Source organism: Micromys minutus, assembly GCF_963924665.1.
Source record: "Micromys minutus genome assembly, chromosome: 33".
Classification (NCBI taxonomy): Eukaryota; Metazoa; Chordata; class Mammalia; order Rodentia; family Muridae; genus Micromys; species Micromys minutus.
Window position 1 is genome coordinate 5,634,664 of NC_137968.1, and position 19,048 is coordinate 5,653,711.

Below are 19,048 nucleotides of genomic sequence, written 5' to 3' on the forward strand. Positions count from 1 at the left end.
TTTATTGCAATTCCTTATTGAAAACGTGCAAACATCTGTACATCTGAAGTTGCTTTAAAATAGCCTATGTTTTAAAAATAATTAGAAATGCACAAAAGGCATTAGTGAAGAAAAGCAGTTCTCTGGCTGTAGAGCTGGGTTAGGACAGAAGCTAAGCAGTCCTTGTTCTGCAGAGAACCAGAGCAGCAGTGTGCTGGACACTGGAACAGGCCTTCAAGGCTGAAAATGCTGTGCTTAACCCAGTGGAAACGCTAAGCAGTGCATACACGTTTTGAAATATCACATTCAGTTAATGTGAAGTTTTTATTGTTACGTGTGTCAGTAAAAACACTGCTCTTGAATTTCAAAGTGAAAAATAAGACTAAAACTTAGATAATATCTGTTACTAATCTGTATAGTAAATTTCACTTAATGAAAATATTGGCAAATGTTGAGCACGTATATATCAGACGTATCAGACAAGCAAAAGTCATTCATTCTAGCGAAATAGTTCATACCCTGCTCCCAGAGTCTAGGTCAATGGCTGAGCACTCACACACTGACACTGTAGACATGGGGAAATGAGGAGGCGACTCAAAGCTGCCCCCTCCAGGTTCCTTATATGCCTCCCTTACAGACAGAGCACCGTGCTCTTGATACTTAGGCACGGGAGAAGTGTGGAGGGAGACAGAGTCTGATTCAGAACAGCGTGAATTGGTATCTGGGCGATCCCCAATGCAGATACCCCAAACATACTCAACTGACCCGTCTACTTCTTGACAGAAATATGAGAGCTACAGAGTTCAGACTGTGCTCAAAACTGAAGTCATGTAAGAACCCAACAGAGCAGTAAACATGGGCTCTTTACAGGATTGAGTTTTAGGGTTGGGTTCTGGAAGGAGGTTGCACAGTGGAGATGTGCTTTCTGTGCGTGGTCGGAGATTTTTATCTTTGTAAACGCTGTGATGTTGGGGAACTCAGATTTTTTAAATGTTCTCTGCTACGTAGCCCTTTTCTCTGTTAGAGAGCAGAAAATAAGGCGTCTTTTTCATTAATTTATTCAGAAGTACTGTGTTGTAAAACTTGTTATTATGTTTAACATTGTCAATTATTCCTAAGCACCAACGTAGTAGTTTTGACCTAGTAACAGCAGAGTTTAGATCACGTATGTTCAACCATAGAAAAGCTGAATTTGTAATAGCTAATACACACACATGCATGTAAGTGTGTGTGTGTGTGTGTGTGTGTGTGTGTGTAAAACGGGTCCTCCTTTAACTTATCATCCTTTCCTAATAACAAGTTTAGTCCCATTAGTGTTGACTAAGTGTTCATGGGTGCGCAACTCTTCACTGGATCATAGATCCTAACAGTGGCCACGCTCACCAAAGAAAGTCGCTCTTTCTTCTAAGGTAGGGGTCGGTTAATGGACATCAAATGTTTCCTCAACACCGTCTCATCTAGTCCTGTCTTATTGTTACTGCTTATGCAGAGAATAAAACTCTTTAAAGTTGTCTGGTTGGTCGCGGCTCACACCTACACTCAGGAGGCAGCGGCAGGCAGATCTCTGTAGTTTGAGGCCAGCCTGGTTTACAAAGCGAGTTCCAGGACATCGAGGGCTACCCAGAGAAACCCAGTCTTGAAAAATCAAAACAAACGGAAGTCTTAAAAGCTGTCGTTAAGGAAATGTCACTTGTGTCCAAAAGTGCACATCGTTTTCTCTTTTCCCTTTCTATAGGGCAGGTTCTAAGTCAGTCATTTGCTAGAGTGTCATTTTATCTGTTTTCCTGTCACAGACTGAGTCCCTCGGAATCTGAGATTCTTATCTGTATTTCACATACATACTTTTATGACATCTGAGAAAGACGTTTCGCAACTAATGTTAACATATTTCGGATTCCATGAGGTAGAAAATAGGTACCAACATAGGAATGAACATGGGGGTCTTTCTGACTACTATTAATGTCAGTGGTAAAGGGGGTGGAAAAGAGAGATTCAAAACACGATGATGCCATTTTATGTCACTTTCTTGGTGACATTGCCAGAAGAAATGAGTCAACTCTTCACAGTTTACATGGTTTTACCAGAGAACACATTCTGTTACCAAGACTTAGACTTTCTCTAACACGTCTACTAGTTATAAAAACACACAATTAATCATAGCAGTAATTTACTGTTTATTTTTTAACATCCTTAAATTTCTAAATCTAAACACCCTTTCACACATCAAAAGCCTCAGGGCACACAGCCCGACTCTAATGTTCGTCCTCTTGAGGCAACTCTGCTGTGTGCTTTGTAATTAGTTCTTTTCATATCAGCAGAGAAAAACTTCTTTCAAAGTAAAAGTTCCTCCTCGGGGTATGACTTTTAATATAGGCTTAACTTAATTTAATTGGTTACAAACTTAAGGTATAAATAGCCAAAAGCAACCGTTGATGGGAATATTCAGTAGTTGCCTAGTAACCGTAATGAATGTAAAGAAAGACACCATAAAGCACAGTTTCCGATCCAAGAGACAATATAAAGGAAAGAGATCTCCTAATTTAAGGTTTTCTGAGTATCTGGCTCTCAACAGAAATGCAGTTCTGAGGTCAAGGCCGTGTGAAATAAAAACCTCATACACTTTAGTAGGCGCACAGAGATGCTGTGCCCTTTATTCCTTTATTCTTCAGAGTTCTGCTTTGGCTGAGGACTGGGAAGACTTGCTCAGACATCTGCAGTTGTTGCAGGGCGTTAACAGATTTTAAACAAATAGCGCATCCGTGAGCAGGGATGATCAGGGACTGCACTGTGCGGACGGGAACGGACTGTGGGCTCTTCATCCCCGAGGCCTTGGATTCTGTTTGCGCCACCGACCGCGTAGAAGAACCAACAGCAGCACAGCCTCTGTGCAGTTCTGAGTGAACATCCTTGTAACGTCCTATTTCAGGATGAACAGGGTTTTCTCGTTAAAACCTTCTACTTTGTAAATTTTAAAATGGCTGGATGAATAATTTCATTCTAAGATAAGTGGGATTTTTTTTTTTAAATCGGAAACGTTACTAGTTTGTAGGGTTTTACAATTATTCAGTGAGTATCTACTGAGGTCCAGTATTTAACAATGTGATGTGTGTTCACTTGGGTCCTCTTTGTTTGATGTGTGTGTTCCAGTGGGGCAGACGCTCTGTAACAAACAAAGTGTAATTAGTCAAAATTCCAAAGCTTGCTCTGAAGAGTGCATTACAGAGGACACTCGCGTGTGCCCCCTATTTCTACGATCAAAGGCAAATAACTTTTGGATTTTAATTTGTATGCGGTGAGGGAACAAAACAACCAACTGCAGTTTACTCAAGATATGTGTTGTGGATTAAAACATTGGCAAAGTAGCATCTGGCGTGCTTTACTTTAGCATTTGAGTTGGGAAGTAAACGAATGATGTAATTTGGGTATTTTTAATCCCAAGAGTAACTTTGTTTTTGTTTGTGTTGTCTGATATATGCAAAATTCTTTTTTTTTTTTTTACTGGCAGCTTTATACTTGCTTAGAAAAATCAAAATATAGTGAGAGCTCATAAGGAGGATAAGGGACGGAGAGCGGTTTTGCTAAGGAAAGTGCCAAGCTTTGGAGACACAAACAGCTCCACAGAGTGCCTCCAAGAGCACAGAGAACAGACAGAGGTGTTTACTACAACACCTTTCACCTAAATCTGGTGCTGAAGGTAGGGGACGGGGCGCAGACCTCCTGTCTCTCCATTAGGGGTCCCTGACCCTGGAAGTATTCCTGTCCCTGTTCCCCTGGTTTGTTTTGTTCTGGGAATAATGGGAGGGGACTCCAGCAGACTGAGCTCTTTCTCCTTGTCCCAGTCCGTTGTGAAATATCTTATTGAAAGTCTAGTCTGACAAAATTCCACTTCAGCGTGTTAAAACAGATTTAACGCAAAGAGAGTATGTAAGAATTGATCTCAAATATAACATTCATTTGATTTCTTTCACTTGGAAAATTTTCCTCACAAAGATAATAAAATTATATTAAACAAATTAAAAGATCTCTCCTTAAAAAAAATCAAAATTCTCGATTTTATAAGCCATGAGAAAGATGCCATGAGTATTCAGTCTGGCCTCCTTCCTTAGATGCTCACTAAGCCTGTCTCTTCTGGTGTCATAACGTGCTGACTCAGGAGAATATGGAGACCTTTGAGTGGATACAGCCTTATGTATCAACACCACCACCACCATCTTCACCACCACCACTACCACCACCACCACCACCACCACCACCATCTTCACCACCACCACCATCACCACCACCACCACCACCACCACCATCTTCACCACCACCACCACCATCACCACCACCACCACCATCACCACCACCACCACCACCATCACCATCTTCACCACCACCACTACCACCACCACCACCACCACCATCACCACCACCACCATCTTCACCACCATCACCACCATCACCACCACCACCACCACCACCACTACCACCACCACCACCACCACCACCATCATCACCACCACCACCACCATCACCACCACCACCACCATCACCAACACCACCACCACCACCACCATCTTCACCACCACCACCACCACCACCACCACCACCATCATCACCACCACCACCACCATCACCACCACCACCACCATCACCAACACCACCACCACCACCACCACCACCATCTTCACCACCACCACCACCACTATCACCACCACCACCACCACCAGGTCATTGCCAATCAGTACTGGCCACGCCTTAGAGCAAACAATTAAACTCTTTCAGACTCTAATCCTATTGCAGATAGACAGACATAGAGACAGACAGACCGACAAGATAGATAGTGAGTGCTGTGTACGCATAGACGTGCATATGTAATAGTTCACAACTCTAATGAATAAGCCTTTGCATAATGAAGAAATATACGAGTGCTGGATAGTATCTTTTCTTTTTGAAGAAAAATGATATGTTAGTGATTGAATGTACGTTATGGGGTTTCCACATAGATTTCTCAGTATTTTTGTTTTCATATACTTTTGAACTTAAATCTTTTTATAAGAGTGCTACTTCAGAGACATAAATAGACACATATCAGTCTTTCCAGAATGTCAGAATGTATTGAATAACCACAGATTACAAAATACAGTAGTTTCATTATCATTTTTTAAAAATTGTCTGCTTCCCTTGATATCCCACCTAGGCAAACACAGTTCTTTTACTCCAATCTTAATTACTAATATTAACTCCCATATCACATATTATTTTCATTGGATATTTTCTTTACTTACATTTCAAATGTTATCCCCTTTCCTGGTTTCCCCTCTGGAATCCCCCAATCCCTTCCTCTCCCCCCTCCTGCCTCTATGAGAGCGTCCTCCTCCCACCCACCGTGGCATTCCCCTACACTGGGGTACTGAGCCTTCAGAGGTCCAAAGACCTCTCCTCTCATTGATGCCTGACAAGGCCATCCTCTGCTACATATGCTGCTGGAACCATGCGTCCCTCCATGTGTGCTCTTTGGTTGGTGGGTTAGTCTCTGGGAAACATATATAATAGTAAATATATCTATCTGTATTGTGTAAATGTTCAGAATGGCTTCAAAGACTTTAGAGGCCGCAGTAGAGTTCAAGGATGCCTGGGAAACAGGAAACCCATAGAAATGCAAAACGAGTCAGAACCAAGGGGATGTGAGAGGAGAAGACATCTGCTGGAGTCCCAGGTGCAGAGTCACAGTTGACTTCCAGAGTAAGATGGGGTAGAAGCTAAAGAGGTAAAGGGAGGGACCATGGGAGGCCAACAGGCAGCAAGTCCAGGTAGTCACACGAGTGGATAGACAGTGGTAGTTCACACAGAACACATCGGCAGTTGTAATGTCTCTGAAGGACCTGGGACTCTCCGGAGTTCTCTGCCTCCTGGTCATGGTGTTCTCCACGATGTCGTTTTGAGGACCAGATGAGAGAGTTGCTCCTTCTTCAGGCTGGTGTGTCTGCATCCCTGTTCTTCTGAGGAGTTAGATACACCCATGGGTCTCTACAGTTCCAGTGTACCTTAATTAATGTGCAGGGTAGCATGCTTTCTACCTTAGGTAGAACTTGTTCTCCAGTCTGTGCCTTCTGGGTCACAGGTGCTGTCACACAAATGGCTTCTTCATTTGTGCACCACAGTCCGTTCCCCAAGTATGAGTCAAATTCACCTGTGCAATGGAGTCTCTCAGGGCAAGGTACCCTATGAAGCTACTGTGTAACCTAGAGTAGACCTTCATCTCTTATCTGGAGGGCAAAACAACAGTTTCTAGCAGTGTTCTTTTGCCATTATCCAACTCTAAAACTTTCATCGGCCTTAACCTGATGCTTATTTGACAGACATGTAGGAAAGCGGTTCGCTCAACAAGTGTGCTCAATATGGGAAGCCAGCATAGAAATGAATACAGTTTACTTCTACAAGTAAATATGTTTCACTGTGATGTATTCATATTAACAACACATTGTCTCTGCTTCTAAATGAGATAACTACATTTTTATAACCTGATTTACTTTCCTCAGTTTAATGAAGCAGACGGTAAGAACACTGTGTATTCAAAACTGAAGCAAAACAAAACAAACACAAAAAAAAAAGGAAAGAAAAACCAAGACTTTCTCACAATATCACAGTAACATTTATACTAAAACACATAGGCTAGTTTATTGTTTAATGATGTCTTAAAGTAGGAAAGTTTCTTCTTTTTAAATTTACTATTTATATCCTAAGTAGGGACTACATGAAGAGAAAGCACATTGTGGTGGTTGGAATGAAGGTGGCCCCTCTCGGCCCGGTGAATTTGAGTGTTTGGTTCCCATTTAGTGGAACTGTTTAGGAAGGATTACAAGGTGTGCCCTTGATGGAGGTGTGTCACTTTGAGGTTTCAAAAGCTCAAACCATTCCCAGTAAGCGCTCTCTCTCTCTCTCTTTCTCTCTCTCTCTCTCTCTCTCTCTCTCTCTCTCTCTCTCTCTCTCTCTCTCTCTCTCTCTCTTTCTCTCTCTCTCTGTCCCTCCCTCCCTCCTTCCCTCCCTCCCTCTTCCTCTGTCAGTTTCTGTATCTGTTTATCCCTCTGTCTCTATGTCTCTCTCTGCTTTCTTTTTTGGGATCAAATGTAATCTTTCAGCTACCGGATTTTCCTCCTCTTGACCACTGAACCCCCACTTAAATGCTTTCTTTTATAAATTGCCTTGAATCTTGAAGAAGGATAAGGAACCCTAACAATGTGTATACAAGCAGGCTTAAAATTACAAGGGGCTAGAATCTGGATCTGAGAGATTGTATAAGCTTTCATTACCGCTGTAACTGATTGCCAAAAACAAAAAGTCGATATTGCATTTGTTTTCTACTACTCCATAGGTTACTGTGACTTTAAAGGGAGGAGGGAAAAAACATTTATTTTAAATTTCTCAAACCCAGATCTTCATTCTATAAGTCTTATTGCAAAGTTATGCTTTTTTCTCCTATGGCATATCATCTATTCTTCTTAGTTTTAAGATAGTTCATTGCTTTTTAAGGAGATTGCAATATTTAATAAATTAATATGACATTGGGGGTTTTTGTCAGTCTAAGATCTATTTTTGGCTATGGGTATTTTCAAAGGCATGAGAAAGGAAAATGTCGGCGTGTTAACAAAGTGACAGGAACAAGGCCAAAGCTAAGCAAAAGCAAGGCATGACACTGCCACAGACCTCCCACGCACGTGACCCCCTGGGGAGACGGGCGGCGTGCAAACTAGAACAGAGCCCCTGGTGCTGTGTTAGACAGTCTGCTCTCTGGGAAACACCAGGTGTTCAACAAACAAGTGGAGTTTCCTGACAGATAGTGGGGTGTGGGGGTGGCCCAGCCATGCTGCAATTCTGAGAGGAAAGCATTATTTCCACTCAGCAAGTGACACCCTAGTGACGTGTGCCTTGTGTTTAGCATCCCTTAGCCTATCTGGGGAAGCACCTGAGCCTCCGTGGGTTAACCTCGTCTAAAGGATTCAACCGTCTTTAGGGCTGCTATAGGCTGGCAATAAAGCCTTCAGTATATGAGCTTGTAGAGTCAATTAGGATAAAATCCAAACCCATCCTCAGTTTTCCATTACAGCAAGGTGGAAGAAAATAGGCAGAAAGCCTGCATGATGACTGGCACAGCATTGTAAGGACCCATTTCTCATCATAAGGTGTAAGAGAATTGGGTCTCACGATGCAAATATGGTGTTAAGGAAGACCAAGATTTCTGCTGACGTTCTGTGTCCTGTACCCTGAGCATAGTGAGATATGACTCCTGAGCCCATTAAAGTTCTGTCACTAACGTACACTGCAGGTGTCGGATGGCGCAGTGGGTGGGGTAAACTTACAAAATCAACAGGGAAAACATCTGTGTTACTATAATGTCCACAAACTTGTTTTTCCTTTTAAAGTCAGTTCTATGTAAGGGAATGTTGTCGTTATGGCATTAAACCACAGGGAAAATGACACATCTCAGATACTTCTATACAAATGTCTTTTTTCTTTATTTATTTTAATTATGCATATGTACATCCAAATGACTGTGCTTGTAAAAAAGAGGCTCTAAGAGGCTCTGGACCGGGAGTCACAGAAGGTTGTGTGGTACCTAATATGAGTCCTGGGAACTAACGTTGGATCTTTGCCAGAGCAGCATATGCTTGTATCCACTGAGCCATCTCCCCAGTGCCTCGCTCATAAAATATACCAAATTCAACTTGAAAAATAATGATCAGATGCTCTAATCTGTAGGCAACTCTTCTCTAACGTAACTCTGCATTCCTACATTTTGAATCATTTTTCTGGGGGAATATTTATTTGCTTACATATCATTTTATTTCTCCCTAAAAAGCATTTTATTTCTCCTTTTTATGCTACATAAAAGACCTACCTCCAGGCAAATGTTAGTGTAATAAATTAGGGTAACAAAGTAATCTTGAATTAGATGCTAACTGACAGACTTTTGGTTTCATGTTTGGGTGTTTTTTTCCCTTCTGCAAATATATATTTTTCTATTGGGGGAATGTTGTACTTGAAAGTTACAATTTTTATCCTGAGAAAAAAAAGATATTTAATCATCTTTATTGTGGAAATTTTATGTCCCACAATCCACTATTAATATTTAGAGATTTTTCAAAGCTATTTACATGATTTTGTTTGTATGTTTTTGCCAGTAAAGAAATGCTTGTTTTAGGGGCAAGGAATCACATACATGCAGCAGGCAAACAGAAAGAAAAACCCTCAGAGGCAAGACTCAGGAAGCCAAAGCCCTGATCATCTGCATGGTTTTATATGCAAATAAATAGATCTATTTTGTACTATTCTGCATAATATTATGACAATAATTATATTCTTATCATAAATATCTGGCTCTAATAATCATTATGTATATTCACTGTGATTCTCAAAGCATGGTAATTCTTTTAATTATATATATATATAAATTAATATATTATATACTAATTTCTTTTAGAAACACCATTGAGATATAATTTACATAAAACATAATCCCTTAAAACCTATATAACCCAACCATTTTTTTTAGTATTCTAAATTAGTTTAAATTTTAATGAAGCGAAAATTTACTTACTTAGATTGAAAATACACTACCCATTAAATAAAATTATGTATACCCAGGTGTTATAATTTTATTCACCCATAAAGAACATAATAATGTCATTTGAAGAAAATGAATAGAACTGGAAATCATCGTGTCAAACAAAATAAAAAACCAAGACATAGTATGCTATAAGCTTTCTCTTATAAGCAGAATTTATATACATACATTCAGGTTTCATATATATGTGACAGGAGAGCTTCTTTCCGCACCGTTTCAAACAGTGTGTACATTTATCAAACATTATCTTTTCCTATGACAAGAAGATATCTGCAAAATTACAATAAACTAAACGGACTTGACTATATATTCTTGACTATATTCAGATCATGTGAGATGCTTTAAGAGCAGTGTCCTCACAGGGTACCCCAGCCCGAGCTATCTGTGCCTCTCCCACCCATTCCCTCTGCACCTACCAGCAGCTGCCGACCTAGTCAACCTGTCTGTGCAACCCTCCGCTGGGCTTCCGTTCAGACGCCCGTCTTTCCTGACTAACTTCTTTCATTTAGAATAATTTTTCTTAAGATTTGCCCATGTCATCTTATGCTTTCATTTGTTATGTGCTTGTGCCCATTTTATTTGTCTGTACATCTCTCAATGAACATCTGGGCTATTTCCACCATTTCACTATTATGAGTAACGCTGGTGTAAAAAAACCCATGCACGAGTGTCTGTATGCGTATTCATTTTCATCTTCTTGACTCTGCAAACGTGCATGGGGTTGCAGGATGACAGGATAAGACTATATTCAGTCATTTGGGGAAAAGCTAATAGGATTCTGAACCACTTACCAGCGTATAAGAGAACATGCATGTATCTTCTGACGCTGAGACCCATAACATTTGCTCTATAAATTTGTGATATTAGTCGATTTGATAGTTTTCATTCATTTTTAAATGCGTTTGTCATTAAAGATCTTTAGAGTGAAGTCGCCAGTGTAACTAAGGTCTATGCACACATACGTGTTCTAACGCTGGTTATAGAGTTTCCATAATGACAGCCTCAGGTGACCAGCATTGACAAAGGAGGGACCGTTATCTCCAAAGCCAATGGCTGATGATATGCAGTCAGTGTTAGCAATTACAGCCGACTAATTAATAGGAAGTGTGACATTATACATGCAGTCAGTGTTCACGCAAAGCCACCCTAATTAATAGAAATTATGTGATTGCTTTCTTTTTGTAAATGCGTGTGTTTTTTCTATATAGCACATATATTCCTATTTAGCTTGAGACAAAAACACCCCAGTGCCTTATCGTAATACTCAGAGGGCCACTGTGTGCTTTCTTGGTGTCTTGACCACTGGACTATGTTAGCCTGTCTGTGCCAAATTGGGTCATATGCTTTTACAATCCAAAGATTGTAGGTGCTATGAGAACTACTAAGTTTCTATTCTCAACTTCATATTTAATCAGAGTTGCTTGTTACCAGGCTACCTTTAAAGCTATTCAGGAAGACATTACTCATTTGAGCTCTTTTTTCTCTTTTATGATATCTTAAGAGAATGTTTTTATTGGCTGACATAAAGGATTTTATGCTTGGTTGATTTTAAATATTCTTTCTGGACTAAACACGTTGACTGGTCATAAATCTACGCCTCTGATTTCATCAAAGTTTAGACCTTGCTCCAAATAGATCAAAGAAGTTTTCAGTCCTTATCATCAGTTGCCATTGAGGGTTTTTTTGGGATTTTTTTTAGAAATTTTATTTTAGTTAATCCTAAAAAAGGTAGAGTAAGACACATCCTTAAAATGAATGTGATATACTCTGTATAAATTCTTTGTAAATTAAATATCAGGGCTTAGAAATAGTAAAGAATACAGCAATTATGACTAATTTTCTCACTTTGAAAGCATTGTGTTTGGGAAGTTTTTCAATGTGTATGTCTATGTGTGTCATAGTAAGAAGTCATGTTTCTTAAAAGTGTATGCATATTATCATAAGCAGTTCTATCTTGTTTGTCTACCAAAGAAACCATAAGAAAGTTGTGGTCTGTGTAATGTTTGGTTTGTTTTACTGATAATATATGAGGTATGCTGATATTATTAACTAACACATGCTCTGACCAGGAGATTATAAAATAGTGTCAGTATTAACCCCGGATTATAGAAAGTATAATGTTTTGATTATGTCTTCTATGCATATGAACAGATGAAAATGTGTTCAGATTTACAGGTACATTTTCATTTCACACCAGAAACCTAATTTTAATTCAATAACCCCAAAGGCATAAAGCATGGAATTTTATTTAACCCATTAATTAATTGCATTTTATAGTAAGCAAAATGATTCGTTAAAGTGCTATGTTTTTCATTTCTGGTAACGATGGGTTATACATGAATTTTTAACTACCTCAGATCACTGTAACCTTTCAAAACCATCAAAGAATATAGAGCCATTCCACATGTTCAAGTTGAATACCACAAGATGAAAAACACCAAGTAATACATGGGTGGGGTTTTTTTGGTTTTTGTTTTTGTTTTTTTGGGTTTTGTTGTTGTTGTTGTTGTTGTTGTTGTTGTTGTTGTTTTGACCCAAAAAGACAGAAGGCTTTCTAGGTTGTCTGGGCTGATGATGTGCCAAATTCCAGACAAAAAGCACTAATGCCCATTGTAAACGTTATACATTTAGGCTTCAAATATATTAACAGAAATAAAAGATTCATCGTTAAAATTCTAAGAAGACAATGAACTCCTGAAACAGTGGTTCTCAACCTGTGGGCGGCAACTGCTTTGGGGGTTGAATAATCCTTTCATATTCACCTAAGTGTCACCTAAGACCATCAGAAAACACAGGTATTTCATTCTGAATCATAACAGTAGCAAATGTGTAGTTACAAGGTAGCAACAAGAACAGCTTTATGCTCGGGGGTCACTACAACATGAGGAACTGTATTAAAGGGTCACGGCATTGGGAAGACTGACAACCATGGCTCTAGAGGCGCAACAGAAATCCGTTGTTTCTCGCTTACTAAATACTCTCCGGGTGTAAGGTTTCTAGCAGTCTTTGCCCACGGGTGTCTGACTTCCAGTACTGCCGAAGTAGGGGAGCCACACAGAGGAAGCTGCTGAAGATAGTACTGGCCTTTGTCGGAACAGGGCTGACAACTGCATTGCCCTGACCACGAGCCCTGTGGCTTTTGTGGTAATACTGTTACTGGTCATGTCCACTTATTCTTTTAGGGCTCATAAACTCTTAGATTGTCCGGAAGGATTCTCCTCATGCCAAAGCCAGAAGATTTTGCATAACCACATTATATAGCATTTGCTATTCCAACCCATGACTTTTCACCTCTTCCAGGAGAGTCAGAATTCCAAAATGCTGGACTCTTAGCAATTGTCTAGACTTTCAGAGTGGGGTTAAAATACTTTTCAGAGGAAATAATCCTTAACAGGAAAAAAGGAGAGGAAAGAGCCTACTTCCCAAACATACTTAAGGGAAAGAAAGTATGGGAAGAAATGACAGTGACACACTAAGAAATGTAACAAGTCTCAGGTTATGTGACCTTTGCAGACACTCTCATGGTTTTCCCTCCATAGTCTTCCTGGAAATCAAACACTGTTGTGACTACCGTCAGTACAGGATCCAGTAGATGTAAAGAATCTTCACAGTTCTTGGGGCAAACTCTCTTAATTCTATTGATTGATTGATTGCAAAGATTTATTGAGCAACGGGGTATATAAAATAAACCTATTTCACACGAGCCCTTCAAACCTACAGGAAGGGAAAAATCAGTAGCATTTTCCCAAAAGGAAGGGTGTTTGTGGATAGAAGTTCCAATGGATCAAAACATGAACAGTGTCAAAGGAAAATACCAAGACAGGATTAGGGGAGGCCCTGTGAGTACTGGTGTTGGCGGGGTCTATATTACCTCAATCGTTTCTGCATAGTGCTTGTGAGTGATACCTATGCCAAATAAATTTCTTTTTAGGAGCCCAAGAATAGATAGTTTTTTTTTATTGGATAGTTTATGTATTTACATTTCAAATGTTATCTCCTTTCCCAGTTCCCCCTCTCCTGACCTCCTCCCCCGGCTTCTATGAGAATGCTTCCCTCCCACCCATCCACTCCCACCTCAACACCCTGGCATTCCCCTACACTGGGGAAACAAGCCTTCACAGGACCAAGGGCTCCTTCTATTGATGCCAGACAATTCCATCCTCTGCTACATGTGTGGCTTGAGCCATGGGTCCCTCCATGTGCACTCTTTGGTTGGTGGGTTAGTCCCTGGGATCTCAACCCCAGGGTCAGCAGCTTCTGTCCATTGGTTGGGTGCAAATATCTGCGTCTGACTCTTTCAGCTGCTTGGTGGGTCTTTTGGAGGGCAGCCATGATAGGTCCACAGCCTCAGTAATAGTGTCAGGCCTCAGGCCTCCTCATGACCTGGAACCCACTTTGTGCCTGTCGCTGGACAATTTTCACTCAGACTCCTCTCCATTTCCATCCCTGCAGCTCTTTCAAACAGGAACAATTATGGGTCTGATTTTTGACTGTGGGATAGTCTTTTTATTTAATAGCCAGTTAAAATCTTTATTTCACCCAGGTATTCACCTAGGTGTAGTCTCAGAGTTGCAAACATGGGGTTTTTGACAGCAGAAACCATGTCTAGGTATCTCTCTTGGCAGCTTTTGGGGAGGGAAGTGTTTCTTGTAAGCAAGCAATTTGCCAGAAGCTAAGCTAAGCAGTTAGCTGGAGTAGGGTTGCAAAAGCAGATAATTTAGCAGAAGCTCAGAGAAGCTAACTGGGACACACTGGCCTTGGGTTCTAGAGTAGGGCTGTGGAATTTTCCCTGGAATTTCCCATCAAGGTTATCTGATTGGACTTTAAACCGAAAGGCCTCAGCCAAAATAAAGATGGAGGAACCTCTTTGCACCGTCCTCTCTTGTCACCTGGTCCTTTCCACCTGTAGCTTTGAATATCCTTCCTTTGTTCTGTATGTTAGTGTTTTAATTATTATGTGCTGATGGGACTTCCTTTTCTGGTTCATTTCTTTTGGTGTGCTGTCTGGTTTTTGTACTTTGATAGGCATCTCTTTCTCTGCGTAAGGAAAATTTTTCTCTTTGATTTTGTTTAAAATACTTTCTGTGCCTTCTTCCTGGATTTCTTCATATTTCTTCTCTTTGGCTTAACCCTTTTGGCCTCCATGGGAATGTGAGAAAGATGCAGTTACATTTCCATTTTTTACACAGTGTGTTCCCCAGAAGAAATATTAAAGGAAAAATTTCATTTCAACTCTACTCCCAGTTATTTTTTAGATCTATCTGAAGTCTGTTTACATTGGTATCGTAAATGTTTATGCTGTATAAAATATAAATTCTAAAAATAAGGCTTTAGTGATAAAAGACAAGATAATTTTTTTATTTTGTAGTGTATAATTGGATAGATGTGTAATTTGACTAAGCAACAATCTTGTTCTTAGGTATACCTATTTTAAACAAACTTTATTCCTTTTTAGTTACTTCTTTTAAGCTTATCTTTGGCAGCATTACAGAAAGCTAAAGCCTGTCCTTGTAGAGAATTTGATCCCTTATAAGATGACTGACCATTAACTTGAATGTCTTAATTATCTTTAATTAAGCTTCTGTAAGATTATGGCTTTATAGTTTTATCCCTGTAAAGTTTGAGCCATAAAATTTGAATTGATGATCTCTTACCAGCAACATAACATTTTAAACCATAAATATGGTAGGAGCTTTAGCATTTTCAAAAACACTATTACCTAATAGCCAATTACCTGGTGTTAAGCAGTCTTTATCATAACATTTGGTTACTTTGAATTTGTTAATATTGAGCAACTGGATGAGCTGATCAACCTTGTTCAGTTGTCCAAAGTTCTGGAAATAAAAAAACAGATAATTTCCTTAGAAGAGCAACTATCTTAAAATTCATTCTCAGAATTTGCTTGGTGAAAATTTGTACTAGAATTTATATGACCCATCCCTAAATATAGTTTACTTAACCATTTAATTTCAGGCAGCAGATAGTCAAGCATCACTTAGAAATAGAGCTATGCTCTGGTGGCGGTGTCATTAGGACATTTCATCGCTGCGAAAGCATCACGGAGCACTCACAACCTCAATGATACAGAACAGTCACTCCACCTGCCTGACGGACAAATCCAGAAGACTTGATAAACGTGTATGAGGCTGCTGCTGCCATAACTCGCTGTGTGTGTGTGTGTGTGTGTGTGTGTGTGTGTGTGTGTGTGTGTGTGTGTGTAGGTAGGTAGGAGTAAACTATAAAATGCATATATTATATATTTATGTTTATATTTATGTATGTGGGGTGGGGGTTTGACTAAACTATAGAATAACAGTTAAAAGCGCAATATGGAAGGCAAAAGATCAGTAATGCTAATATTTCTCATTTTCCATCTTCTCTACCATCAGTAGAAAACAGTTTGTGTGCTACAGTGTGGTGGATTTATCTGCACCCACCATGAGTAATGTGTTGTGCTATGAAATTGCCTTGGCTGTGGGCCACCATGTGTGCAGCATGTTTGCTGGACACTTGTTCTGAATATCCATGCTTTGGGAAGTAGGGCAGTGCCCCTCTGAGTCCTGCTGTGCCCAGTACACACCCGGACGTGGAGCTCAGAGGGCAGTGTAAGGACCTCTGTCAGAAGGCACAATAAAGCCCTTTTGGAAGGAAAGTTGTCGAATTGAATAGGATTTAAACATCCTTCTCCTTTTTCCTTGTGATGTGAAAATAATGGAAAGTGAATCTTTATTTTTCTCCATGTTAAATGACTAATTCATGCGGAAGTGCTTCAGCCTGGGCCAGAGAAGTCTCACTGGGAACAAAATCGCTACTCCTTTTGTTCTGTGAGAATGGGATGTAGGAATGTAGCCTTTAAGCTGAAAGGATCTGTTGAAAGTTGTGTCAAGAGCATAAGTTCAGCTTCTTTATGTTAGCCTGAGTAAACGCAGTGCTACCTCCGTTCATCCCTTCAGCAAACCCTCCTCAAGTAACTCCTGTGCGTGTACTGTACCAACTATGCAAGACAGACCTGTGAACAACACAGATACACGTGTCCAACACCTTGTGGCCTACGAGATGATCAAAGTGCCGTGAGTGTGTGAGCGCACTAGAGGAGAGCATCTCTCCCGGTGAGGAAGGAACCAGCGGAGGCAGCTCTCAGGGAAATGGTTTGTCTCATCACATACCTCTGTGATGCAGAGCTCCAGCTGGCTTCCACTCTTCCCACAGGCAGCACTGAGTCATCTGCTCACAGACCTCTTCACCCCTCTGCCTGCATACCCAGAGACAGACCAGTCCGCCTGAGTATTTGAATTCATCTAGCTAAGGTCCTAACAGCTTCTTCACCAGGGGGCTGCTCTTGCCTCCTTTCCCACAAGGCATTGGTCTCTGGACGGTAATAGTCCTGCCAAACAGCGACAATGCCAGTGTCAACAGAGCCGGCAGGGCGCCAATTGTCCTGACTCTGTTTCTCTAACGTGAGGACTATTACTATCTCATATTAGCACGTCAGTCTCTAGTTAGTAAATTAACTACTCCTTACCCTTGCTTACTTTTTGCTGTTGTTGTTGTTGTTGTTGTTGTTGTTGGAGTTTGTGCTTTTGTCAAGCATTTCTAAAACGTTTTCATCTGAATTGAGTATTACAAAAACCTTCACCCTAGCAGCCATCCCTCTAGTTCATAACTAAAGGGACCTGTGCAGGACCCTGTATGAGCAGTGACATGAGAGACCCAGGATAGCTTGGTCTTGACAGTGTGACGGTGACAACGCTGCTGGACCTGGGACGTTTGAGCTTAGTTAGAAGAAGAAAAAGTCATGGACCGAATGTGCTCAGAAGTGCAGCTGAGTTGGTCAGACATAGCCTGAGATGGGTTTTCAAAGGAGGCCGTGATAAACCAGGCTTCTGCACAGTACAGGGAGTGGGAGCGCCAGGACTAGAGATGTCTGAGGTGGTCACCCGTTCCGTCTCGTTCCTGAAGGCTGGAAGAACACAGCACCTTTGAGACCCAGGACAAGGTGGGATTTACCTCTAGTAGCAGTAGACAGAAGGCCGTGGACAAGATAATGAATCCCATGGCGACAAGTTGGTCCAGAGGAAGGGAGATGAGAGATGAGCGGAGCACTGTAATGGGTGCGTGAAGAAAAAGATCTAGCAGTGCCGGTATGTGCCTGAAAGCAGCAGGGACAGAGGTAGGAGGGGCACTGAGCGGGGACGGGACCCTAACCTCCAAGTGTGGACATTACAGTTTCTCCTACCAAGCCAAGTTTGTTGTCTCCCTACGGAAGATGTGGATTTTATAATGGTTCATTGATATTTTTAAATTTTGCGGGCGGGGGGTACCTAGGTACATGAGTGTAGGTACCTGTGGAGGCCAGAGGCCTCAGATCTCCAAAGAAGCTGAAATTACAGGAATCATAGATTCTGGGAGAACCAGGGTCCTCTGCAAAAGCAGAGTGTGCTCTTAACTGCTGGGTGTTTTTAAAAGTTAAGAGTATTTTTAAATTCTTTTTATTAATTTTTATTTATATGAGTACACTGTAGGTGTGTCTTCAGACACACCAGATCCCATTGCAGATGGTTGTGAGCCACCATGTGGTTGCTGGGATTTGAACTCAGGACCTCTGGAAGAGCAGTCAGTATTCTTAACCACTGAGCCATCTCTCCTGCCCCTTAATATATGATTTTTAAACAAGAAAATCTAGGTTAGAAAAATCTGATTAAAAAAATGCATAAAGTAGGAGAGACCGGAAGCCAAGATCCCGGAAAGGGCTCTGTGAAGGAGCCGAGAGGAGGCAGTAAAGACGGAGCCTGGACTCGGGGACCAGAGAGAGATGAAGAGAATGTGGCTTCAAGATCTGCGTCAGTGCTAAGGGAACTCGTCACTGTCATCTTCGGGTTTTGCCAGGGCCTATTTGCCTTTCCATGTCCAGCTTATTTTATTTAATACACGTGCCACAGACTCACCCACACTGTTGAAAATGGTAAGAATTTCTCTCTTCATATGGTGGAAAGCATTTTATTTATAAATGTTTTATATATGTAATATTACATTATATATTAGATAATGTAGTCTCACAAATAATATGTCGCATAATATACTGTACATTATATAATATATAGTCTCACATCTTGTCTTAGTGTACATTTATTGCACAAAGTGCAATTTAGCGGTGAGACTTTCCAACACGTGTGCTCCGTGTTTTGATCATACGTGCTCACTTCAACTGAGACTCTTCTTCCCAAAAGGAACGTTTCTACTTTTATAGCTTATTTGTCAAGATCTAGATTCTACATGTGAGGGAAAAAATAATTGATATTTGTCTTTTGGTTTCCTTCGTATAGCTTAGAGTTTTGAGGGAACACTTTTAAACCTATAGGTTGAGTTCATTTCTCTCAAATACTATGCAAACACTTACTGAAGTTCTAATATTAGCAAGAAAATGATTTCAGAACGTATTTTAATGTATTTTGTTTTATATCA

The 19,048-nt window shown here is 40.6% G+C and overlaps 1 protein-coding gene across 25 annotated transcripts in view; it reads left to right on the top strand.

The window, feature by feature from the left end:
• RIMS2 (regulating synaptic membrane exocytosis 2) overlaps nucleotides 1-19,048 on the top strand; it is a gene marked incomplete at both ends in the record, with an annotated part of 425,123 nt that overhangs the window by 368,959 nt on the left and 37,116 nt on the right. The gene's annotated exons all lie outside the window — the stretch shown is intronic.